The 27028-nt window shown below is 42.0% G+C and overlaps 1 protein-coding gene across 8 annotated transcripts in view; it reads right to left on the minus strand.

Moving 5' to 3' along the window:
• The window catches only part of PIGG (phosphatidylinositol glycan anchor biosynthesis class G (EMM blood group)), a 245345-nt gene that overhangs the window by 57160 nt on the left and 161157 nt on the right, over positions 1 to 27028 (minus strand). For 5 of the 8 annotated variants that reach the window (XR_010468873.1, XR_010468867.1, XR_010468871.1 and 2 more), the window contains one exon: positions 1 to 27028. This exon is cut by the window's right edge. The exons of 1 other annotated variant lie outside the window; for it this stretch is intronic. The gene's annotated coding sequence lies outside the window, so the exon portion shown is untranslated. 2 more of the 8 variants (XR_010468866.1, XR_010468868.1) reach the window with 2 other exon arrangements.

Consider the following 27028-nt stretch of genomic DNA (forward strand, 5'->3'; position numbering starts at 1 on the left):
CTGTTTCATGGAGGCACTCTTCATTACTCCACCACGACTGCCTGGATCAACCTCCCTGACAGACTGATGTCACTGCAGAACTAGCTGATCATATCAATTAACGTACATTCATGTTAGTGGGTCAGAATTCCCAAACAGACACACTGTCTGCAGGTAAGAGTAGGTGATTTAAAATAATAGCTGTGTTCCAAAGCACATTGAATGTTCTGAGAGAATGAAGGCACCTGAAATGAGAAAATAGCAGTCAAAAGACAAACAGGAATACAGCAAGCACCAGCAAACACAAAGGAACACTGGGTGTGTACAAACCTGATGGGTTCTAGCAATCTGTTTTCTCACAACTACATAACCTTGCAAGTCCATCCCCAGCACTCTTTGCCACAAAACATTCAGAGCTTTTGTTTGTTTGTTTGTTTGTTTGTTTTTCTTTAAACATAGCTAGTATGTTGCAATTGAAGTGTTTCTGCACAGATAGTACAATGTTTTAAAGAAGCTGCTTTAGTAAAGCCTCACTGGCCCCTCACACTGGGGTTTCTCAGAAGTTTAGGAATCACTCACATAGATCTAAAACATTAGAATAGCATAGAGCATTTTTGCTCCACCTGGGAAGTCTTCAAAAGCTCTCTGCAAATCCTTTGCCCAGTAACAAACACTGCCCTGAGGTTCAGGTGAACTTCTGTTCCCAAACCACAGAGCAGCCTTGGCCAAACTCCTTGAGATAACAGTGTCTAGCTGGATGCTTCAGGCTGTCTTCTGCTACACCTGTCACAGGCTGGATCTGAGACTCCTGTTCTCACCAGTCATATTCTGTCCACATTTGCCTTTTAGAGAATGGAAATGCCATCTTATTGGGAAGGCAAACCTGTGAAAACTAAATGTAATCACAATGTTAATCACATTTCTTACTAATTCCTGGTCCTGCAGTGCAAGGGCGAAAAATCATGGACTCTACACAATCCAATATGAATTCAAGTGAAGCCATTTATTAGAGAAACAAGCCTCCTTATATATGCAGTTATTTCCTGATCACGCGTCCACGCTCCAAGCATGCATTGGCTGATTGGATATTGTCCATGTTCACGAGCTGTCCACGCGCCCGAGTCTCACTGCTAATAGGTCTGTTGATTTACGTCGTGTTTTCAGCTTTCCAAGGTGGCCTTGAAATTCTTTTGGGCCTGGCTAGTTTAATAACAAATCTCCATCTAATAGAAACCCATCCAACATTAACTTGAAGAAAATCCCTCAAATCTCCCACACTGCAGAGCTGAAGCAACCATGGAATGTTCTGTTCAGCCTAACCATCACCTGAAGCATTGTTAAGTACAAGTTGCAGGGTTAATCCCAGTAGATGTAACTGCAAAACCACATGAAAACTGGAAACTGTACATGGAATTTAACACACAGGGCCTTTTATAGTAAAATGCCATGCAAAACTGAATTGCGGTTTGACTTGCAGATCTCATCTTGCATTTGACTGGCTCAGAGGTACACTTTCTCTTTGCTAGCTAAGCTCATTTGCTCCGATGGTCAGTGAATAACAGTCAGGGCATTGTTCATCCTTCTCCCCAAACATTTCTGTGTAATTCTCAAGTGTTACTTACACTTTAGACATTCCTCTGTGCCCTAATTGAATCTGTCACAGTGTTTCCTTGTTATCTGAATCAGTATGAACCATGTTTAGAAGAATGAGAGACTGGTGAGCGAAGTTTAGGCAGCACATGAACTGCATCAGCACACAACTGGGTTGCATGGAGCTGACAGTTGGCAATGGCAAGGTTGAGAGCCTATGGGTAAGGATTAAGGGTCAGACAAATAAAGCGGATGTCATCATGGGTGTCTACTATAGGCCACCCAGCCAGGATGATGACACTGATGAGATATTCTCTAAGGAACTAAATGAAACCTGCAAATGATCTGCCCTTGTCCTTATGGGGGACTTTAACTTGCCAGATGTCAACTGGGAATATCATACAGCTGGCACCAACAGGTCCAGAATATTCCTGAAACACCTGGATGATAATTTCTTGGTGCAGGTACTGAGGGAACTGACCAGGAAAGGTGCCTTCCTAGATTTGATTCTCACTTACAGAGTGGGTTTCATGGAAGATGTGGCGACTGATGCCTTCCTTGGCCACAGTGACCATGATGCAGCCAGGTTTAAAATTTTTGCAAATGGGAGGAAAACTTCCAGCAAAACCTTAACCCTAGATAGGAAAAGGGCATATTTCAGGCTGCTCAGAGAAGTACTTAGTGAGATTCCTTGGGAAGAAGCTTTTGAAGATGTTGGGGTCCATCAGTGTTGGTCATTTTTTAAGTACCACCTACTAAGAACACAGAACCAGGCAAGTCCAAAATGATGAAAATCTAACAGGTGAGGCAAAAAGCCAGCTTGGTTAAGCAGGGATCTTCTTCTTGGAATATAGCAAAAAAAGAAATTACATGGTCAGTAGAAGCAAGGTCAGGCAATATGGGAGTACTATAGAGATGCTGTTCACTACTGCAGGGAGGAAATTCTTGCTGACAAAGCTCAATAAGAATTGAAGCTGGCCAATGCTGTGAAGGACAATAAAAAGGCTTTAAAAACTATATTAAAGGCAAAAGGCAAACATCATTACCTGATGAGCATGGTCAACTTATTAACAGGGACACAGACAAAGCTGAGACGTTTAATGCTTTCTTCACCTCAGTCTTCAACACCAGTGATGGACTTGGGGGTCCCCATAACCCTGGCTTAGAAAACCATGGCTGTGAGAAGAATAAACTCCCAGTTGATCTGCAACTTAAATGGGATTTGCTACTCCAACTAGATCCCTACAAGCAGATGGGGCCTGATGGGATTCATCCAAGGGTGCTTAAAGAGCTGGCTAACATCACAGCAAGACCTCTCTCTGTGATTTTTCAATGCTCCTGGGAATCTGGAGAGGTCCTGCATGACTGGAAGCTGGCAGATGTCCCAGTCTACAAGTAAAGCAACAGGGATGACCCTGGCAACTACAGGCCTGTGAGCTTCACTTCTTTGCCTGGCAAAATCATGGAGAAGGTTGTTCTGGGAGTTACTGAAAAGCACCTGAATGACAGTGCAGTCATTGGTTCCAGCCAGCACAGGTTCATGAGGGGAAAGTCCTGCTTGACAAACTTAATTTCTTTCTACAACAAGGTTACCCACCTAGTTGACCAAGGGAATCCTGTTGACATGATCTTTTTGGGTTTCAGTAAAGCCTTTGATACTGTCTCTCACAGTATTCCCCTGGACAAGATGTCCGGCACACAGCTGGATAAACACACAATGCAGTGGGTGAGCAATTGGCTGATGGGCCAGGCTCAAAGGGTTCTAGTAAATGCAGCTATGTCGGGCTGGTGACCAGTCACTAGCGGTTTCTGCAGGGGTCCATCTTAGGGCCAGCACTCCTCAATGTCTTCATAAATGACTTAGACACAGGACTTGAGGGATTGCTTAATAACTTTGCTGATGACACAAAATTGGGAGGAGCAGTTGACACTCTGGAGGGCAGAAAGGCCCTGCAGAGGGATCTGGAGAACTGAAGAACTGGACAATCACCAACCACATGAAGTTCAACATGGGCAAGTGCTGGATTTTGTACCTGGGACACAGCAACCCTGGCTGTCCATAGAGACGGGGGAACGAGATGCTGGAGAGCAGCTCTTCAGAGAGGGATCTGGGGGTTCTGGTTGATGGCAAGTTGAACATAAGCCAACAGTGCCCCGGCAGCCAAGAGGGCCACCCGTGTCCTGGGGTGCATTGAGCACGGCATTGCCAGCCAGTCAAGGGAGGTGATTGTCCCACTCTACTCTGCACTGGTGCAGCCTCGCCTGGAGCCCTGTGTGCAGTTCTGAGCAACACAGGATAAAAACGATATTAAGTTTCTGGACAGTGTCCAGAAGAGGGCTACAAAGTTGGTGAAAGGTTTGGAGAGGAAGCCGTATGAGGAGTGGCTAAAGTAACTTGGTTTGTTCAGCCTGGAGGAGACTAAGAAGAGACCTCGTCATGGTCTACAACTTCCTCACAAGGGGAGTAGGAGGGGCAGGCACCAAACTCTTCTTTTTAGTGACCAATGGCAGAACCCATAGGAATGGCAGGAAGATGTGCCAGGCGATGTTTAGGTTGGACATTAGGAAAAGGTTCTTCACCCAGAGGGTGGGAGCAGGAGTTGGACAGGAGTTGGACTCAATGATCCTTGTGGATCCTTCCAACTCAGGACATTCTATGATTCTGTGATTCAGTTAAGGTGAGTTAACAACCATGGCATTTCTGCACACATTGTGCAGCTGGCTGTAACATTGAGACTTTCTTCAATGACAGAATCCCAGAATGGTTGAGGCTGGGAGGGGTCTTTAGAGATACCTATTAATAATCCAAACCCCCTGCTTAGAGCAGGGTTACCTACAACAAGTTACACAGGGTATTACCCAGTAACGTTTTGAATATGGCTAGTGATAGAAACTCCATAACCTCTCTGGCTATCCCATGCCAGTGTTCAACCACTGTAACAGTGAAAATATCAACAAAACCAAACCCCAAACCACCAACCAAAAGCCACCTTGTGCCTATTGTGCACTTGTTCTTTCATTGGACACCCCAAAAGATTTTGGATCAATTTTCTTTATTCCTTCCCAGCAGGTATTTGTACACAGTGAAGAGATTCCTCCTGATCCTTCTCTTCCACAGCCTAAGCAGTTCCAGCTATCTCAGCTTCTCCTTTTATGTCAGATGCTCCAACTTCTCCATCCTCTTTGTGGCCCTTTGCTGAACTCTTTCCAGGATGTCTATGTTTCTCTGGTACCGGGGAGCACAGAGTGGGAGCTAGTACTGTAGATATGTCTGAGCAGCACTGAGCTGAGTGGAAGGGTCACGTCCCTGGATCTGCTCGCATCACCCTTCCTAACTCAGCCCAGGATGCTGTTTACCTACTTTGCCACAGAAGCACCATTTCTGACTGATGACAGAAGATTAGAGATCCATTTGGCACTTATTCCAACTTCATGCCAGTGTTAACTCAGTGATTTCAAAGAAACTATGCCAGCCTAATCCTGGAGACATGCACTAGTGAACTGCAGCCTTTAAGCCCAATTAACTACTTCATTAAGTTTAGCTTTCCAATGCAGATAGTCACTACACTTCAAACCTGTGCCAAACTGCTGGAAAAGGAGCATTCCAAATGGGAATATATCCTGGAGCTTCTAGTGGATGGCTACATCAGTGCCCTAGAAACTATTAAACAGTTCAACCAGTGCTTGTGCATGCTTACACTCATTGCAGAGCTGGCCTTCAATCTTCAGCACCAATACCAGAGGGGCAGACTCACCTCACAACTCTTTCTTATCTTCCCAAATTGCAGCAGGGTAACACAACAAACTGATAAGTACTTGATACTTCTATTAAATAGATCTGTTAGTTAAGATTTATTTTGTAGAAGAAAACATCAATAATTTTTACCAGTCATTTAGCTCCTCAGTGGATATCTCTATTAAATTGTGAGATATTTTTCCATTCAGCTACATCAGTCTACCAAATCTAAATCCATTTAAATTAACTCCACCAGTTGAAAACAGACCACTTACACCAAACAGACAAATCCTTCATTAGTGATATAAATTATTCTGTGTAAGAAGGAAATAGAGTTTCTCATTGTCATTTGATTGATGGATGCCTAATATTTATGTGCTGAGATAAGAGTATGTGGCTTCTAAACTCTTAACAGTCACAGAAGTGAGCAGAGTCACCCTAAGGAGTGATGGTGTGGGAAAAGGTCCCTTCTTTTGACAGCTGCCCACTGCAGGAATATATGCACCTGCTTTTCTCTCTTCAAACAAGTGTAAATCAGAGCTGTACCAGATGTTTTTGTTGAATAGGCTGCAAGAGCTGCACTGAGTCAGCAGTCCCAGCACACCCCACCAAAAATTTCCATGAAAGTTTAGCAGGATGCTCAGCGACAGAACACATGTAGCCGCTTAGCAAGAAGAAGAATAGGTCACTGGGGATTTGGCTTGGCTTCTGCTCCTTTTGTTGAACATGATTTTCCACTTTCTTCTGGCAGTAAGTACAACAAAGTTCTGTCAGACTTCCCCTCTATGACACACCTATGACTAATCTGGTGACAAGATAACCATTTAAATTCCCTTCTCAGCTAAGGCTACCTTTAGCACTTCTCTTGAGCATAGTTGCTGTCAAGAATGAGACCGACCCACTCATGGTGCTCTGGCACTATGTAGTGTGACTGCAGATCCCTCCAGAGCAAGCAGGTGAGCCATCACATCCAGCAAGCAGTGAGGAGCCACTGCCTCCTCAGCAGTGCAAAAGTACATCAGTCCTGCATTCATGGATGGGGAGGTTCTGTGAATTCTTTGTCTTGCAGAACACACTCAGAGTCAGCCTCTGCTCTGAAGCTCCAGCCAAAATAAACAGGAGAAAGAACATACATCTGGCTTCCATCTCTGTATAAAAGAAACCAATGTCCATCCAAGGCCATACAGACAATCTATAGCAAAGCCAGGAGTGACAATCAGACCTATTCAGTTCCGCTGCAGTTTCTCAGCCACTAGAGTTTTACTGATTTACTTTGTGCATGATCACTCAGAAGAGGAGGGCACTGTCTGCTAGTGCATACTAACCGTGGTGAGAGGCCCATGGTAGTGCAGCAGTCTGCCTCGTAATACCACAGAGAGGACCAGACCTGTCCTCCTCATGGTCTCATAAACAGGAATAAAGGGACATAAATTCAGTTTAGGACTTATTTATTTATTTACATCCAGCACATTTTACCCAACTGTGAATGATCAGCACCTTGCACAGTCTAAATTAGTGTATTTCAATAATTCGAAGTATTCCTTTTGAAACAGCAGGCAGAAAACATCTGGAATATTATTGGCTCCATGAAAAAGGAGCTTCTGCATGACTTCTAAGTAGAGCCAGGAGTACTGTGTGATCTGTTGTTGGGTTTATCTGACTTTGCCAATACCTAAATGGACACAGATGCATTCTGTGGGTTCTTAGAATTGTACCCTTTGAATTTGGTTACAACAAAGGCTATGCCATCCAGCAAGAAAGAGAAAGGAGACCAAGTATTACATCATAGACTAAATTATTTAATTAGGAAAAAGTGCCCTGTAAGAAAGCAAAAGCAATAGTTTTTCACACTTCTTACCACTACCTCATGGACTCATCTCACATACTGCTAGAATTAAACATCAATAAATCAAGGTGTGTACGTTGCATAAATTGTCTGCAAATTCCTATTATCTATAGAAAGGGAATCCCTTAGATTTGCAAACTGCAATGCCTTCAGATAAATTAAGTTTTCTAGTATCAAGTTATATAATCTGTTTAAGAGCTTTATTTTACTGCTTTTAATAACTATTGAATCACTAAAAATCTCCTGGTTCTTAATAAGCGTATTGATTTCTAAATAATGCAAATTCAGTAAAAAATTATTTTACTTGGTGGAAGAAACATTGTTAACTGATATTCTGCAAAATGCAGTTCTAATATCCCACTGCCATGACATTCAGCCTGGCCTTTAAGCCATGGTAAAGTGTTTATGTTGCTGGAACATGTGTTTTGGGCACAGCTGAGGTTTTAATAAAGTAGCTTTGTGACTTGCCAAGGCTAAACTCAGAACAATCAACAATTCCTTTTCTTTTTTTTCACTAACACCACCACCACCAAAAACAAATAAACAAACCCAACCTACCCAAGTTAAACCCAAAACAAAGAAAACCCTCTTACATTTACTGAATAAAATATACTTCCCCATTTTCTTGTATAGGCATTTTTGTCCAAAGTGATTCTTAAAAGACTGTCAGATCCTTAGAGACTAGAAAATGTAATGAACTTTTTGTGTTTTTAAACTCAGCTGCATTTCCAGTATCTTAAAATCCAGCATACATGATCACATTTTCCTTGTGTGCTGATATTCTTCTTCATCTGCACTTGATAAAAATTCTGCACTCAACCAATTTCAACACTTCACAGTAAAAAAATATGGCAAAAAATATAATTTTTGGAAAGTTCCAGAAATATCAGACAGACAGAGAGATCCCATCAGTACTTCACTAAAGAGAAAAATACAATATAAGCTTGATCCTTTTTAGACACTAAAGAATTGAGGCAGAAGACAGCCCGTGCCACACCCAACACCACAGAGTACCCACCTCTCTCACTCTCCTTTGTGATGTGGTGGCAAATAAGACAGAAAGGAAAGATAACCTTTTTCCATATGTGGGGCAGCTAAAGTCCCCTGCTTACATGTGGCTTCTCCCTCTGTAGCAAAGAGGGAGACTGAGCTTATATTTGGTATGATTTAGATTTTTTTTTAATAAGTCAGCTGATTGCCCAGCTGTGTTGAACCACATGAACCACTCGTTGTTCTCTTTACCATTCTTCCTTCATTTTTCTTTTTTGAATTATATTAGATAATTTCACAAATGTATGATGAGCATGGTTTGACAATCCATCTGAAAAGGATCAGTCTAAACTAACCCTACAATCACCCCAACATCAAGTAGCAGTGATCCAGGAAGTCAGAGACACACCTGTGAAGCAAACAGGCCATTTCATGTGGATGTCCTGGACTGCTGCTTTATGACTTACATGGCAAATGTGGTCTCCAGTAAAAAAAAAAAAAAAAGAAGTAAGTAGTCATTTCTGCAATGGAAGCACACTGTCCAGTGGACACAATCCACAATGTGCAAGGACCCCTGGTCTGTTATGCCACTGAAGACATGTTATATCCTCCAGTCTTCTAAGGTTGTAGCTGCCCTAAGTTTTTAGCTTCTGGGACTCCAAAGAAAAAAGGAAGTATGTAAGGCAGAGAGTGTGGAAGTTCACAAGAGTAATATTGTATGAAATAAATACAGTAAAAATTATTAATTGTCAATACAAGAGGACAACAGCCTGATATATACTGGTAAACAGAAAAATAGCCATGACAGTCTTTCTCCCATGCACGCTCATGCCTGAGCTGCCACATGTCCGATGCTGGGAACTTGAGACAGCCAGTGAAACCCTCAGCACACAGACACACAAGCACACAAGAGGTCTGCAAAGTATTTAAGCGTTAATAAAGAGCAAATATCTGTCAGAAATTGTTAAAAATATAGCAAGCTCTTATAGAAAATCAGAACTACTGCTGGGAGGCACCTCTGCAGACCATCTACTTCAAATCCTCCTCCTCAAATCCTTTAAAGGTCCCTTCTAACCCAAATTGTTCTTTGATTCTATCAGCAAATGATCCTGGCTCTTCAGACAACAGGTCTGCAAGAAAGACCTGCTCTAGCAATGGGGAGAGGTAAGCAGCTCCCTGCAGAAACCAGTGGGCTGCCTGACACCAGCAGTGATTGGAACCCATGTCCCCATGTTCTGAGCTCACCTTGGAAATATGCTCAGCCCCAGAAGACAGCAGCTATTTTTAAATAGGCAGTCTTGTGCAGACCACCCTCATGGCTTCTACTCTCCAAGTGCAATGCACATATGCAGGTTGGCACTACCACTGAGTGGCAATGGGGAAGCAAGTTAATTTAATAGAGGGTGCTGGAAGATAAGGTTTTGTATTTCAGATGAGCAGACTGAAACTCCCCACATGCCTGCACATCCAGAAAAATATGCAGTCATTAGAAGAGCTTGATCAAATGTCTTCTGAGGTTTCATCCTTCCCTGTGGTGGGACAGGCTATGCTTTTACTGCAGTCAAAGGGCATGCCGTGGACACAACAAACCAAAGTTTAGTTAAGATACTTTTGGACACAGAGTGCCATTACAGAAAGAAAACTATGAAGTGACTAATCAAGGACCTTGCAATAGTCCCTAAATTTTTCAGCCTGTGATAGACCTTTAACATCTGACTGTTAGGAAAAAAAAAAAAAAAAAAGCAATACAGGCAACGAAGAGATGCTTCATCAAAAAGCATTTCTTGTTCCCAAAGAAACTGTGATAGAGAAGTAAATCATAGAATGGTTTAGTCTGGAAGGGTCCCTAAAGATAATCTAGTTCCAACCCCAATGCAATGGGCAGGGATACTTTCCATTAGACCAGGTTGCTCCATCCAGCTTGGCCTCAAACACTTCCAGGGATGAAGCATTCACAGCTTCTCTGGGCAACCTGTTCCAGTGCCTCACCACCCTCATAGTGAAGAATTTTCAAAATAGAAAAATGAAAGTGGTCAGTCAGTCTTTTATTGGAAAGGCATATAAACTGGAAAAACAAACAAATAAAAAGTTAACAATAACAACCCAAAGATTAATGAAAAAGAGATGAAGTTTCTTTCAGGCACCAATTTCTGTATTACACCACCAAGTCCTAACACAAGCTGGCTCACAGAAAGAGCTCTTAAAAAGAAGAAAATTCCCTTATGATCTACTTGGAAAAATGCAGCTGGAAAAAGAAAAAAAAATATCCGGACTCTCTGAAGTTTGGATTGACAACATGGGGTAGTTCCCTAAAATTGTTCACTACAATACAAGTTTATACCTTCAGGATCACGCTCAAGTAATTTAGTTAAAAGTACTCTTGTACTCTTGCACAGATTAGAAACACAATTCATGCTAGAATTGTCTGAGGAAAACAGAAGACAAAGCGAAATCTATTTGAAGGAATCACCAATCAATAAAAGTAACCCAAATCACTACAGACCACTTCTTCAGTTCTGCAAATAGACAGAGCTAGATATGTTTCCAAAGCACATAATTATCCCGCTTAAGGTTTCTGCTAGCTTAGGTTTTCTTAAGTTACTTTCTAGGGAGGATAAGAGGATATTTTATGACACAGAATGGAAAAGTTTATATGAAATGAAATCTAACAAATAAAATTAATTACAGTAAAGAAGCCACAGCAAAAAACAAACAAACAAACAAACAAACAATACCAAAAAAGCAAACCAAAGAAACAACCAACCGCACCACCACCAAACAACCAAATTAAAAAAAGGGAACCACCTGTCAATCAGTAAATACAGCAATTTTTTTCCTTTTCCATTACTGTTGTGATTTTGATTCAAAATTCCAGTGCTTTCAGGAAGTAGTGATTAAAACTGACCTTTGTGTTTCTTCCTCCTCCTACTGCACTAACATAGCTGGATATTTCATGAAAAGCCACTGTACATAATCTGTCTCCAGAGTTGCTCCAGCTTGCAGATACCAATTGCTAATCAGATTACCTGATTCTCAAAGCAGAAGAAAGATTATTGTCCTTTTACCAACACTAGCTTAAAGAAATCCTTTTCCTGGTCATTTTAATATGCATGGGGGAAATTGTAGCTATATGCATATATTGCAGGTGCCAGGCAGGGATGTTCATATCTTTTGCTACCACAGGTGAAACTCCACTGAGTGAATAGGAACCTTTCCACCAACCACAGAGGAAGTGGGCTGACCTCACAGACCACTGAACAGTATACATGGGATATGATTAATTGTATTCTGGAAATGAACTTTGCAAAAATCACTCAAAAATTTCTTATCCCTTCTGGTCTGAACTCTATTTTCTATCAAACCCATTTTTGATAACTATAAATCATTATCTTGTAAAGATGCATCTGTAGATTGCATGTATTGTAGCAATATTTGGTATGGAAAACCAGTTATTTCATTACAATATCAATCTGCATAAGAACCTGAGCTGTCAGATCTGGTAAAAAAAGTAGTTCTTCATGAAAATATTTCTTCAGAGGAGTGTCCCTTTTTTTTAAATCAGAAATGTATTAAATATGTTAAAATAAAAAAAAATTACAGAAAAAATAAACAAACAAAGAAACATAACCTATTAGACAACTAGAATGCAGCTCCACAGCCAATTTGATTCAGCCTCCATACAGTACTCAGAAGTAAAAATTTCTTACATTTTGCTTACATTCATTCCTTCCCCTCCGGGGATTAATGGAGACATTTCATTTCATCTCAGAGAAAACACACACTTTTTGACTACAGCAGCTACACTTTATAATAATCTCAACACTATAATTTTGCCTTATAGAAAACAGCAACTGAAAAAAGACCAAACCAAACCAAAACAAGAAAAATCCATCAATTCTTCTAGAGGCATGCAAAATATAAACATATCCTCAAGACAAATAAAAGTGGGACAATACATCGGGAATTAATAATTTATTTCTTCCTGAATAATTCTAGTTATTTATTTTAGTCTATAGATAAAAACAAAGGCTAGAATATTTTTCCCCTCTGTTGCAGAGAGATGACAGAAGAGTAATGCCTAAGTCATTTACACAAAACATTATGTACAAATATTCATTGCTATTAAGTTGACACTGAAATGCCAGCCCTATGTCTGTCCAAATAATATAACAGGAAATAGCACTAAATAATTACACAGAAAGCTGATAGGAACTCACAAAAGACAAAACTCCTTTCCTTACTATGCAAGTGATTAATTACAACAAGCACAAAACAAATAAGAAAGGTAATATTTATTTTGCACAGTTTTAAATGACATCATGAGGAGCAAGGCAGAGCAGAATGAGCTCTTATCCACACATATAGACTAGTGATGCTTTTCAGCTGATCAGCTGAGGACACTAAGAAGCCCAGGAATGTATTTCAAAGCTTCTGTTTAGCAAACTCAGAACACTTCATTTGTCAAGACATACGCTATCACAAAAATACTCTTATACTGAGATCTCATATTTTATCTGCTTATCCCTCCAGTAAATGCTCCACTTCACAGTTGACAATACAGTTATGAAGGCCAAGCTCCAGACAACCAGAAGGCCCCAACAGTGCAGCATTGTTTAAAGGTCTGTGCGCGTGCCCCTGTACAGTCACCAGATATTCTTCCTCTAAGCACCCATTCCTGATGCCCACTGGAGTCAAGAAAGCAAGTTAGAAAGACCCCAGATGGACTTATGTGCTTAACAGTCAGCAGCTCTATAAAAACAATTCTGACTCACAGGATTTGTGACTACAAATGACAGAGGTAGAAGTCCTTTACATAACTGAAATTACAGCAGCTTCCAGTTAGCCAGCAGTTTTTGAAACATTTTTGTGTGATGTGCCCCTCCTTCTGCCTCACTGTAACACAACTTGTCCTGTCTGGTACAACTGTTTTAGGTCCTAACTGTATGTATGAGGCTGAATCTCCCCTTCCTTTAGTTTAAAACCATTACCCCTTGTCCTGTCATAACATGCCCTTCTAAAAAGTATGTCCCCATCTTTCTAATAGACTACTTTTAAGCAGTGAAAGTCTGCAATAAGGTCTCCCCGGAGCCTTCCCCAAGCTGAACAACCCAAACTCTCTCAGCCTGTCCTCAGAGGAGAGGTGCTCCATCCCTCTGATCATCCTGGTGGCCCTCCTCTGGACCCTCTCCAACAGGTCCATGTCTTTCCTGTACTGAGGATTCCAGAGCTGCACACAGTACTCCAGGTGGGGTCTCACCAGAGCAGAGTAGAGGGGCAGAATCACCTCCCTTGACCTGCTGGCTACGGTCCTTTTGATGCAGTCAAAGATACAATTTGCCTTCTGGTCTGCAAGCACACATTGCCGGCTCATGTCTAATTTTTCGTACACCAGTAGCCCAAGTCCTTCTCTGCAGGGCTGCTCTCGGTCCCTTCATGCCCCATTGATACTGGGGGTTGCCCTGACTCAGTACCTTGTACTTGGTCTGTTGAAACTCATGGGCCCACTTCCCAAGCTTGTCCAGGTCCATCTGGATGGTATGCTGTCCCTCAGGCATGTCATCTGCACCACTCAGCTTGGAGTCACCCGCAAACTTGCTGAGAGTGCACTTGATCCCAGTGTATATGTCTATGGAGATATTAAACAGTACTGGTCCCAGTACGGACCACTGACAGATACCAGTTGTTACCGGTGTCCACCCAGACATCGTGCCATAGACCACCACTCTCGTGGTGCAACCATGCAGCCAGCTCCTCATATGCCAAACAGCCCACCCACCAAATGCATATGTCTCCAGTTTAGAGAGAAGGATGTTGTGAAGGACCATGTCAAAAGGCTTTACAGAATTCCAGATAGAGGACATGTGTAGCCCTTCCTTTGTCCACTGATGTAGTTACACCATCGTAGAAGGCCACTACATTGGTCAGGCAGGACTTGACCTTGGTGGTGCCAAGCTGGCTGTCTCAAAACACCTCCCTGTCCTCCACGTGTCTTAGCGTAGTTTCAAAGGTTACAAAGTCAAAAAATTCAGAAGGAGGTGAAACTGCTGGATTAGGCACAGAACTCAGTTTTTAATTGCAGTTCTTGAAAAAAAAGAAAATCAGAACAGTCTGCCATTAAAAATATATCTTCAGTTTACAGCTTGTACATTAGTCTCTCTAACACAGGATATAAAGTGAAGCAAATCTTTAACATCAGTTAGGGGTTCATATTAGAAGTAATAAATGGTCTCTCGCACTGTCATGGGAATTTACAAGACACTGAAGCAGTGCATTTCTGGATGAAAATTTAAGGAGGTATTGCTACCCACATGCAGTTTCTAATGCATTCAAAATGGCAAACTAAAGCATGTCCTAGAGAGCATGGCTCCTGGGTACAAAGTAAACACATACAAACATGACAGCGTCATACCAGTTCATCCACCCAGACTGGGACTCATCTGTCTGCACCTGCCCTTATGCACTCCTGTGAAAATTCTCCTCGATGAAGGAACAGTGTTTGATGAGAAAGGCATTAATGGAAATCTTTTGACATTTATGATTAATCACTTAAATGTCCCACCAAAGTCTTGCTCTGGCTCCCACAAGGTAAGGAATATGTGGAGTAGCACTGCGTACTAAGGCATCTCTGGCCAAATGAAGTACTGGGTACTTCAGTGCTCTCACTTCATTGAGAATGCCCTTTGTGCAGAATTCTGTGCACAAGCTCTGACATGAGATAGTCAGTATTTAAAACTATATGATATTTGGCAGTGTTTCACCATGGAGCCTCAAAGAGCCCATCAGTTCTGGAGAGAGAGTCTCGCTTGCAAAGGGCACCTTCTGGGTGACCTGGCATCCCCAAGTACTTGCTTATATGAGGCCACACTAACACCTCTCTCCATTCAGCAGTCTGAGAGAAGAAATAGTTCTAGAGATGATGCCTACAGTGTCCTACCTGTGCTACAACAATTAGTCCACCCCTTTGTGTGTCCACGACTTGGTACCTTCTGAACCTTTCTGTGGATCTGTTACTATTTGTAACCACAGAGAGTATGCTGCCTTCCAACTCTTTGCAGATAACATTCCCTCAATCATCTGAAGCGTTAATGTAGTACAGGCAATGGGTCTCAAACTTTATTCCCAGGTGTTCACTTGCAAGAGCAGTTCATCCACAGTTGAAAGCCAAGGTGCAATGTGTTGATCAGCCCAGCATTGACCAGACTCCACCGCCACCTGTTTGTCCCATCAACTTGACTATGGAGGGAGCATGGAAACCTACAGCATTTGCCTGTCTGCATGACCAGACCTGGCTGAATGAGCACAGGTTGATCCTGCACTGTGATGCTCCCCTTTCTTTCTGTTGCTTGGCAAGAATATGAAAAAGTTGTGTATTTTAGCAGTGTCACTGCCACAAACCTTTACTAAAAATCACAATATCTGCAAATAATATCTTCAGCCCTGGTTAATCTGAACCTAGGCCTTGTTCATTAAAACGACAAAACAGAGATATTTTTTTCCCTCCTGAATGGTCATTTAAGATTTATACAATTCTGTCTGCTTGTGTGACATTCGTAATAAACAGGGAGGTGCTCCTCTTCCACTCATAAAATATCCATCATATGTTTTAACTATTCAGTAACTCTAATATGTGAATGATGAAATAATAATGCTTTGAATAATAAGGGTAACCATGCATGCATAATAAAAATATTTTCTGAAGATTTTGGAGACCATTCCCCTCTGTAAAGACAATTTTTTTCATGTTGTGATTTTCAATAACCAACATTATGACAACCAATGATAAGACAAGGGGCCATGGGTACAAACTGGAACACAGGAGAACACTTAAATATGAGAAGAAACTTCTTCACAGTGAGGGTGCCAGAGCACTGGAACAGGCTGCCCAGGGAGGTTGTGGAATCTCCTTCTCTGGAGACATTCAAAACCCACCTGGACATGTTCCTGTGTAACCTCATCTAGGTGTTCCTGCGCCAGCAGGGGGATTGGACTAGAGGATCTTTTGAGGTCCCTTCCAATCCCTAACATTCTGTGGTTCCATGATTATGAATAAAATGATCTTTTGTTTAGGTGTCAGGGAACACAGAGCTGGAATCAGTGGTAGAGGTGAAAGTGATTTATTCCATCAACCACAACGCTTTCACCAGATTTGTTCCACTCTAGTTTGGAACTGAGGAGGAACAATTGTACACATGTAATAAAGAAGAATTATGCAGGATACGGTTACTATTAATACAAAGCTACAGTCTATATCAATATAAATTATACTACTTAAGCCTTGTATTTGGGGTCTCATTCAGCCCACAGTGAACAGCTCTAATTTCAGTGAAGTTCTGCTGATGTGTCCTGAGGCTAAGACTGACTAAAATCTTTCAGTTGTCTTTTATTCCCACTTCATGACTCAAGGATAAATGATAATGTTTTGTTTCATGTTATGACTTTCACTTATGTAAGAAATTATTTGAAGGTTATATTTTTTTTTGTTCTCTCACTAGAAATAATATTTCACCTTTGTTTTTATACACTAAAGATTTTGTGATTTGATTCCAATAATTTAGAGGTGGGGTTTGGATACACCTATTTTGGTATATATAATGACATTTTTAATACTATGTCCATCTCTTTAAAGTACCCTACAGCCTTTTTTTTCCCTCCTTTACAGAGCTCAAAATATCCCCATGTACTGTTCTTAAAACATTTTTGTGCCTGAAGAGAATGCATCAGACAGAAAAGTAAAAAGAAAATCTGCAATACATTTGTTATTTGCCCTCTTCTTAAAAATCCTTCACAGACTTCTGATATTTGTCCTTGTTTCTTTTGTTCTCAAATTGAAAAATTTATTGACAGAGTTGTCATCATTGTAACATATGCATACCCACTCTGAAAAAAGATGTTATAGTTTCTGTTGAGAAAAATTAGGGGTTAGAAACCTATCAGATTTTCATATTTATAGGCAACCATGTCCACATCATTTCCAAAGCTTTTTCAGAATCCATTTAAGGAAGAAGAATCTGTGAGAAAATAATTCTCTTAGGGCTAACTCAATAGTGGCATAGCAGAACTGTCAATATGAGAAAGATGACACAATGTGAACCTCTGCATGAAATATATCCTTGCAATACAGGGGAAAATGTATTAATGGATGGAAAATAGGCAGTTTGCAGTAGGCTCAAGCAGGGTTAGCTAGTCTTGCAGAAGAATCAGCAAGAAAAACACTGAAGTTTCAGACTTCTGAAATGCAAACTTTCAGACAGTTTCAGACTTTTCAGTGCAGTGGCCTTACTCTGATGTCCTGTGATACAGCGACCCTCTGAGCAAAATCTCTGAGTGCCACTTGGCAGATAGTTCTTGCTGTTCATCCATGGACAATCCTTATTATTTCACAGAACACAATTTTATTCTACTGTTCTGTTTTGAGGGTATATGCATGCATTAAATTTCACTACTACCTGGGCCACAAGTCTGATGCTATTCAGCATATCCACAAGCACATCAAGCACATCTCAGCAGCATGCCCATGCTAGAATGGTTCAAAGCAAGGGCACACTTCTCCCCTCAAGGCATGCTCTGGGATGGGAAGCTCGAGAATGCTTCATTGCCCCACTACCAAGTAACAGCAGAGGAGACAGTGTTCCTTGTAGACATGGAGGGGCAGGTACACATTACCAAGTAGGCGCGGGCAAACACTGAAGAGCTCAGTGGTGCCCCTGTCTTGCTCTCAGCCTGTCTGTGCCAGGAACAAATGCAAAGTGCAACACCAGTTTGAACTAGCAAGAAGGCATGTCAGGCAAGTCAGGCAAATCCATGGAATAAAATCCAGCTTCTAACTTGAGGGATTCCCCAGGCTCAGGACAACGCAGTGCTGGAAGCTGGAAACTATGCCAAGAAAGCCTTTCTCCTAGGTATTCACCAGTGGGCCACTGATGGGTTAGAGACACTTTCCATACCTTTCAGTGTTGTGTTCCTCTGAGTTTATGTTTTAGGTTTTAGCCATAAAACCTCACATTTCCATCCTAATATGAGCAGTGTGGGGAAGAGAATGGAAACTGGTTGCACTGGGGCAAGGAATAAAAAAATCTGTTTCCATCCCAATGCACAGAATGGTGCCAGAAACCCAGAACATGATTGCATTAAATGCTTTCGTTTTCATTGAACCACATGCACTGCAATTATTAGACCCCTCTTTATTTGGATTCTTCCCAGAGTTTTTTATTCTTATCATGCAACAGATCCTCACAAAAGCTAGCCTGAGAGGTCCACGAAGGCCAGGATCAGCTGCAGCAGTATAGAGCACATAGACTTCCCCCTCAGAATGCCAATAGAGCTCCAAGAAGACAAATACTATCCCACTTGCTTGTATTGGGAGATGCTAAAGCAGCCACAAAGGAACATTTTCTCAGTCAGGGAAAAATGAAAAAAATGTGTAGATTAAATACAAACATTATTTCTAACTGAAGATAAATATTTGGACCATAACAGAAGTCTCGAGTACCCTGCCATGAGCTGTGACCACAAGCATACAAAACCAGCATGCATGGTGGGTAGCTCCTAGTAGCTGCCCAAGCCAGAGGTGATGAGCTGTTGTGCAGTATGAGACTGTATAAAGCTTACAGTACGCACAGCACCCTGTGACAGAGACTTCCCTGGGTGCGAGTTCCCTGGAGAGATGTATTTTCCTGTTTGGTCTGAGCGACTACTAGTTACTGTCATTGCAAGCCCTCTAGTCCTTGGACCAGAAGAAAGAGTGAGTTTCCTCTTCTATTTTCTGCTTGACATTTATAATGTAATAGATCTTTGTGTACTCTCCAGTTTTTCAACTTTGAAGAAGCCAAGCTAGCAGGAGCTATTCCTTATTTCATCCATACCACCACCTTTTGTACCTTTTCATCTTCAACTATAACCCTTTAAAGATTTGGGCAATCATTAATGGCATGAAATTTAACAAAAATAAATGCTGGATTCTGCACCTGGGACACAGTAATGCTGGACATAAGTATACATTGGGAGAGGAATGGCTGGAGAGCAGCCCTACAGAAAGGGATCTAGCGGTTCTGGCTGACAGCAGTTTGAGTCAGCAGTGTGAACCCTGGCAGCCATGAGAGCAAACCACATCCTGGAGTGCATCTAACACAGCATAACCAGCTGGTCAGAAGAGGTGATTATCTTGCTGTGGCCTCATTTTGAATTCTGTGTGTGGTTCTTGGCCTCACAATTCAAGAAGGATGTTAAGGCACTTGAATGTGTCCAGAAGAGGACAACAAAACTGGTGGAAAGGCTAGAGGCATGTCCTGAGAGGTCCTGCTAAGGATTCTGGGTTTGTCTAGTCTGGAGAGAAGGAGGGTAAGAGGGGTGACCTCATTTCAGCTTCCTGAGCAGGGGAATTGGAGAGGGAGGTACTGAACTCTTCTCCCTGGGATCCAGCAACAGGACATGTGTGAATGGTTCAAAGATGCACCAGAGGAAGTTCACAGTTGACGTTAGGAAATACTTCTTTAACCAGAGGGTCAACAAACACTGGAACAGGCTTCCTAGAGAGGTGGTCGGTGCCCAAGCCTGTCAGTGTTTAAGAGGCATTTGAACAACACCCTTTATAGCATGCTTGAACTTTTGGTCAGCCAGGATGTGGTCAGGTAGTTGGACTAGATGATCATTGTAGGTCTCTTCCACTGAACTATTCCATTCTGCCACCAATCACGACTGTGCACGACACGGACTACCCAGCAAACACCACAGAATTGTACAGTAAAATAATGGTGTTCTTCATTTGGTTTCCTGCTCCCTTCCTAGTATTACCCAGTGCTATGTTTTTCCATGCCCTTGCTTGTTCCCTTACCACTACAGTGCATTGAGCTCACATTTCCATAGTTCCACTGTAGCCCCAAGATCTCACACCTCTGTAGAAATAGTCAACTCAGAGTCCTTTATGTTTAAAGCTAGGATTGTCTTTCCCATGTATATTCCTTTACATTTGCCTACACAGAATTTAAGCTGCATGTTTATTCTCTGCTCAATCTCATGAGATTCTTCTTTTGTACATACTTATCTTTAAAACACTGAATAAGGTTAGTATTATCAACAAACTGTTCTCGCTCTTCACTTCCTTTGCCGTAACAGTTACAAATATATTTAACAGCATAGGCCCTTGTCTGACTCCACTGGTGACCTCCTTCTACACTGAAATCTCAAAACTGAGTATTTATTTTTCTCCTCTATTACCCAGAGCAGTTGCTTACAGATCCACAGACCACATGAGGATAAAGTGAAAGTGCTACACTCTTATCACTTACGGTATGAAAATTTACAACTCCCCTACTGACTTACGTGTCTGGTTTGCTTCTTACTACAAATTATATTAAAGCAAAGAGAAACCCAGATGTAGTCAAGATGGTGATTGGTTTAGGATGCTCAGGTTAAAAACACGGCCAACTTCACAACTTCAGCTCTGGCAGTGAAGTATATGTTGTCACTTTATGTTGTCCTCTGGAAAGTGTTCAGTATTGCTAAAAGATTCTTAAGGCCTGAGCTGGCAGAATTGCTGCAGTCTCTTAAATGAACAACAAGCATTCTTCTGTATAAAAATAACCTGGTTTTGTTTCTTTGTTTTTAAATGATACATGAGAGTTGCATACAAATACCTAAATAAAAACAATCAGCCTTCATCTCATGTGCCTCCCACTGTACTGCAGAAAACACATCTACATAAAATTGCAGAGGGTTGCTCAAGAAGGCAAAGCAATCACATAAGTACATTTTAAACTACAGTTTCAAAAATGATTCAGTCACCGAGAAGAATGACCTTCCATGATACTTAGTGACATTTCTGCCACTTATATCTTGTGTGCATACATTCACACAGAGTAGCACTTGCATGAACGCACACTGTTGTCCAGGACTAAGACTTCTAGAAAAGATAAAGTCAGAAGAAAAAATGCAGAACTGAGCTGGAAGAGTTTCCCGTTGATACCAGTCAAGCCTGGAAAACATACACTGATATCTAGAGTGGACCTGAAGAACAGTCATGTGTCTGAAAGCTCACGTGGTAGCCAGAAATATAGTTTGTTTCATATATTACACTGGCTAATTAGTAAAACTTAGTACTCATGCTCAAAACCTTGCCTTGTGTCCTCAGAACATCATAGCTACAACAACGCTAGGAAAACAGAAAATGTCGATCCAAGTGTTTAAGTGTTTGTACCCCAGTGAAGCAGGATGTCATGAAACAGCTTCGCTTTCCTCAGAAGCATGACCGGATGAGTCTGCAATAAGTTCAAAGAATGAAAATTGCACTGCTAGAAACTGAGAACTTACTGCTTTAAACTCTTTGTTAAACCAAGCAAGTTCAGCTGGATTAACAGACAGGCAAATACAGTCTCCAGTAATCAAGGTAAAACATCCCCCCAGCAATTCTGTGTCACAAGCTGTGCTGAACTCCAGTCAGACCTCCTTAACTAACAAGGCTTTTTAGAGCATTAGTTTATATCCAGTCAGTGTATGCCTGCACCGATTCCCCTAATTACTGTCACCAAGAACCTAGCACACCACCTAGTCCTGTAAAGAAAACTTCCAAATGGAAGGAAGTGACGTTTTTCTTCTCACAGGACATCACAACACAGCCTCCACCAGCAACACCAGTTGTTACCAGCCTGCGCTTGACCTCCACCTGCCTCGCCCCTCCTGGAAAATTCCTCTCAGCATACTAGCACTCTATCAAGGACCCACACCACCCACACAGTCTGCTGACAGCAGGGACCCAGTTCTACAGAATGGGGGTTGGGTACTCAGCAATTTCAGACAAAGTCAGGACTTAATGAAAAACAGCAGAATTGCCAGAGGCTGGCGTGTGTTCTGAATCCCATATACCACCTGAGAAATCCTGTTGGGAAACACATACCACAGTGACCTGGCCCTTCCCCAGAACATTTTCCTCCCTATTCTTTTAATACCAGTACAGACAATCTGGCACTTTCCATTGTAATTGCTTTAATTACCAAGGGAGTGCTTGAGTAGTAAGACACCAGAGGGATACCACCAAAGAGCAAGCACTGCTTTCACACACTCTGTCCTCCAGTGTGCTCGTTAGCTGGCAAGTGATTTTCATACCACCATAGTACATAGGCATTAATGCAGTGTGGACCCCAGCATCCACCCACCCACAATGACCACAGGCTGGAGTCCTCACCTCTCATCTCCAGCCTGTGTGCCCTTGCACAGGGCAGCATTTCAGTCAAGGTGGCCAGACAGTTATTCCCAAGCACTGTATTCAGCATCAAAACATGATCTTCACTTCATCTGTATGTTGCTCAACTTCATAGCAAATCTAGAAGTGGCAGGATTTTTCCCATGTGTCTGAAAAAAACTAAGGCAGGCAGGCTCAAAAGCTGCTATGCATCACAACTGAAAATTACTGATGTGATACAAGGTTTTATATATGGCTAAACCAAAATAAACAGGGTAAGGACCTCACCTAGGAGAAGTTTAATTGATTATACAGTGACTTAGTAATTCAAAGACCAGCACAGATTTATGCTCCTCCTGTCATGCATGTTTCATGGGTCTTTGGACAAATAACCTTTCTAGCTGTCATACTGGTGAAATGGATGATAGTTACAAGCCCAAGTACTCAGGTTGCTCTGGTGTAGAAAGATAAGTTGCTGGTGGTACTCCATAATGATGGCAGTGTTCAAAAACTGTGAAACCAAAGAACATGATATTACAAAAATGACCAGAATCCACGGGTAAAGGGACACCAGGTAGTGACAAACCAATATGTTCCTTATCTCTTTCTTCCATTAAAATAAATGGAGAAAGCATAACCTCTCCCCACTTCTACACTACAAGGAGTTAGATGGGGTGAAAAAAAAGTGACAGAAATGCAGCTGTATCTCTGCACAGAGGCTATGAGAGCACAGAAAGTACCAAAAAAGCCAGACAGTTGTGTGCTACTTCCTACCTGGGAAGTTCACTCATACCCCTCTTGAAATGTGACAAGAATTGCTCCTTGCCTTGTCAGTCTTGCCCAGGACACATGGCCCTGCAAGAAAAGTATTGGCCACTGCTCTTCCTGTGCCTGCTTATCCGCCACATACCAGGACGAATGCAACTGTCAGGTGAGTAGCCTAGGGCTTCCCCTCAGGCACCACATTCTCCATAGGGCTCCATGCCTCAAAACAGAGCACTTGCCCATGAACATCCTTTGAGGTATTGCGAACAAGTGCATTTATCCCCAACTCTGAAAATGTATTTCATGTCCTTAAGACTGGTATTAGGACTGTTGCTGGCTCCATCATCATGACACTTCCCTTCACGCATACACAAGTACGCTTACGTTTTGCTCATCCTTGCCAGTTGCTTTTGGACAAGGTCAGAGAATTTTTTTTTTTTATAAATAGGGGTGTCTCCTCATAAGAATGATTCAAAGCTGTTTGTTGGGATCACAGGAAGTTCCCAGCTTGACAGGAGTCTATGGGGAGGAGAAAGGGATGATTTCCCTAAAATCAGCCTCCTCAAACCAAAGATACTTAATACAACTTATCAAAGAGAATTTAAATGTTCCCCTGAAGGCAATACAGCTGGTGAACTGTCTGGAGGAGGAGCAGTCTGATGAGGAGCAGCTGAGGGAACTGGGATTGTTTAGTCTGGAGAAAAGGAGGTTCAGGGGAGACCTTATCACTCTCTACAACTACTCAAAAAGAGGTTGTAGCGAGGTGGGGGTCAGTCTCTTTTCCCAAGTAGCAAGTGATAGCACAAGAGGAAATGGCCTCAAATTGCACCAGGGCTGGTTCAGATTGGATATTAGGAAAAACTTCACAGAAAGGGTTGTCAGGCATTGGAACAGGCTGCCCAGGGAAGTGGTTGAGTCATCATCCCTAGAGGTGTTTAAAAGATGCATAGATGAGGCACTTAGGGACATGGTTTAGAGGTGGACTTGGCAGTGTTAGGTTAATGATTGGAAAAGATTATTTTAAAGGTATTTTCCAACCAAAAGAATTCTACAATTCTATGATTTCGAAGATAAATTCATCACTAAACAAATAAATCAAGCAGGATATAATTGGAAGGTGCCAGGCAGGAAAAATTAGTTGAGTTCATGATGATATGGTCCTTATTAGGGCTTCTCACATGGGTGGGTAAAATTGTTTAATCTCTTGCAGTCACTGTCTTTGCTTAGAGTCATGCATTATTATACCATGTAATCCCACTGAAAGCCCCGCTGTCCAAAAGCACACATTTCTCTTAAGCCTTCAGCCTTTTCTGTTTGAGAGGTGTGTTTTCCCCTGTGCTTTCACAATCTTGTTCCCCACAAGGAGACAAAAAACAATACAACTGACCATCCAGAGTAGCACAAACACAGGTAAGAAATTTCAAGCACTAGATCAAGTACTTGATGGAACAAAGAGCATATGAAAATGGTCTTATGTATCTAGTTTGACATGTCAGCAGGGCTAACACAATATTCGAGAATAAATTACAGTGCATGCAAAAAAATTAAGATGGGGCTAGAGTTACATATGAGCAAAACCAGATTGTAAATTTTCCATAATATTTTGCCAGACACTAATCTGTCCCTTAGCAAGCAAATGGAAAATTATTACTGAACATATGCAAGAATGCCAGAATCTAGCTTGAAATTGTACTCATTAGAGACAGGAAATGCATTTTGCATCATAGTCCTGGTTTAATATTCCAGCATTTTTGTCACAGACGATTCAGCAGAAGTTACTAAGATAAATAGGTGAGGATTAATCGAATCTTTCATTTAGATTTACCACTTATAACTTGCTTTTACTGCTGACTTTCTCTGTGTGTCTGGAATTTGCATTCATACAGCTGGAGTCAGCCCAGTGCATCCTCCAGGTACAGCTGTCAGTGCCCCCACAAGTGATAGCTGTGTTCCTTCATCCCCCCCAAGACATGGTGGCGGAGACAGGTCAGGAAGTTGCCATTGCCTGTGCTGCCCAAGGAGATCCACAGCCCACTGTAATCTGGGTGAAAGAAAGAGATGGATATGACAAATACATTTTTCATAATGAGGGTGGTGAGGCACTGGCACAGGTTTCCCAGAGAGGTGGCAGATGCCCCACGCCTGGAGACATTCAAGGCCACGATGGACAGGGCTCTGAGGAACCTGATCTAGTTGAAAATGTCCCTGCGCATTGCAGGGAGTTGGACTACATGACCTTTGAAGGTCCCTTCCAACCCAAGCTATTCTATGATTCTATGATCCAGAGGTGTTAGGTGTTACATCTTGGTTTGGCAGTTCAGGTCCATTTGCCTTCAGAAGTTTTGCGCCGTTATTTTACTGTATTCACCAGAGTGTGAGAAGGAAGAGGATGCACATAGAGCACCCTGGTGGATCCTGAACTTCAGTGCTGCAGTCCAAGACCTTAGTCTACTACTATCCCCCTACATAATTTGGCATTTCTGGGAAAAGTATATACCAGGTTAAAAATATTCTGCAGACAACTCCCTTTCAGCACTTCATGTTGTTTGACTGATCTGCACAGGGACATGCATAGTGCAAATCCGTAGAGTGACGAGGTGTAGCTACTGCATTCATAAAACTGGACTAAAGTACATATCACCATACTCTCTATTAGTTATTATCCAATCACAAAAATAAAAGCAAAGCTGACTTCTTCCCCATTTTAAAAAAGCCATTCTGTACCTCTAGCAACGGTACCTTCTCCTGGAAGGGCAAGGGCTGAGATTTGGGGCTTTGCTAGGATCAGCATGAGGAAAGCATCTCTTCAAACAGCAGCATATTTTGGCTTTTCCCTGCAAGCTCTCTAATCTGAATAGTGGGTCCACTGGCTACTTCATAACTGGCCCTGACTGCCAGCTGTATTCTTGGTTACACTGCTGATCCCATGCCCACTGAAATCCTTTTCTTCTGCTTCAAGAGAATTAAAATTCAGCAGGTTACAAGTTTCACTGGAGTATTGAAATTATTTTCCTCGCTGGGCCTCAAAATCCATTTTCTTTGAATAGTCTTCGTCAATGACTGAAAATAATTGGTCTAACCCTTTTATCTTTGCAGCAGCCTTTTATGCATTGGTAAACACCGATTTTCTTGCCTTTCTCCCCTGACTGAGCACATCTGACTGCCTGAGCTCTTCTCCTGTTTCACAAACTCTTCATTTTTGCAGCTCCCCTCTGAAGGACCTCCAGTTTGTTTCCTCTCTACAATGACCTGAGAACTGAACTAGGGCTTTCCCTATGGCAGTTTTGCTTGTTCTGCTCTTTGCTCTCAACTCAGTGCACCGTGATTTTCCTTTCAACTTCTGGACAGCGATCTCATGGTGTTCCCCTCATTTCTGTTCTGCAGATGTACCTGCTGGTGTAGATCCTTACCACAGCCTGCATTGCCAAACAGCTCTTCAGCTGCTCTCTTCCCATTTGCTGGGCTTGATCTAAAAAATACTGCTACCTGCCTTCCCCTTCGGCGAGACCCAGTCTGCTTTTGCACACAGAGCAAGGAATCATCAAATGTGGAGCTAGGGGCAGGGTGTGTGGGGGTGAATTTCCACTCTTTTATAATAGTCTCCAAATTGAAAATGACAGAACATTATCTGCAGCTGAAAGTCCAGGACAGCCATCAAGGCACTCTGCCATTACTGAACCTGCAGCACCAGGTCCAGATCTGCTCCTTTCTCTGGCCAGCACCAGCTCCTGAGTACCTTCATGAGCCTGGAAAAGCAGACCTAGCAAACAGCTTATTCTGATTATAAATGGATGGACCAGCACTGAGCTCAGGTACCTTCTCTTTCCACACACATAAAGTCAGTCTTCCGGCACCCTCTGTTTACCACTACATACTATACCAGGTGCCTGCCATTCTCAGTGGCAACATTTCTTAGCTAAACTGCCTGCCTTTCCCTACCTCATACCCT

Source organism: Columba livia, chromosome Z, assembly GCF_036013475.1.
Source record: "Columba livia isolate bColLiv1 breed racing homer chromosome Z, bColLiv1.pat.W.v2, whole genome shotgun sequence".
In the NCBI taxonomy this organism is placed as follows: domain Eukaryota; kingdom Metazoa; phylum Chordata; class Aves; order Columbiformes; family Columbidae; genus Columba; species Columba livia.